Source organism: Eurypyga helias, unplaced genomic scaffold, assembly GCF_000690775.1.
Source record: "Eurypyga helias isolate BGI_N326 unplaced genomic scaffold, ASM69077v1 scaffold23712, whole genome shotgun sequence".
Lineage (NCBI taxonomy): Eukaryota > Metazoa > Chordata > Aves > Eurypygiformes > Eurypygidae > Eurypyga > Eurypyga helias.
This window is the reverse complement of record NW_010234477.1, coordinates 1-335: the sequence shown is the minus strand read 5'-3', so window position 1 is coordinate 335 and position 335 is coordinate 1.

Below are 335 nucleotides of genomic sequence, written 5' to 3'. Positions count from 1 at the left end.
CGGTCCTCCGAGACCCCCTCAAGGGCCAACCAGCTTCCTTGGAGCCCCCCAGAACCACTCAGCCGCAGTCAGACCCCCTCCCCACAAACCAGCAGCCCAGCCTTGAGCCCCTTGGTGCGATGGGCATGGCTCCCCCCACCCCCTAAAAACTGGGGGCGCCTTGCGGGGTGGCTGCCCACCTCAGCCTCCCCAGGACCCCAGCCAGCCCCGCTGTGAGGTGGGGAGACCACCCTGCGCACACGGGCTGAAGCTCAGCCTTGCCATCCCCAGCCGGGTGGCCACCCCCCGGCTCCACCATGTGTGAGGGTCCCCCCCAAGAACCAGCAGGACACGCG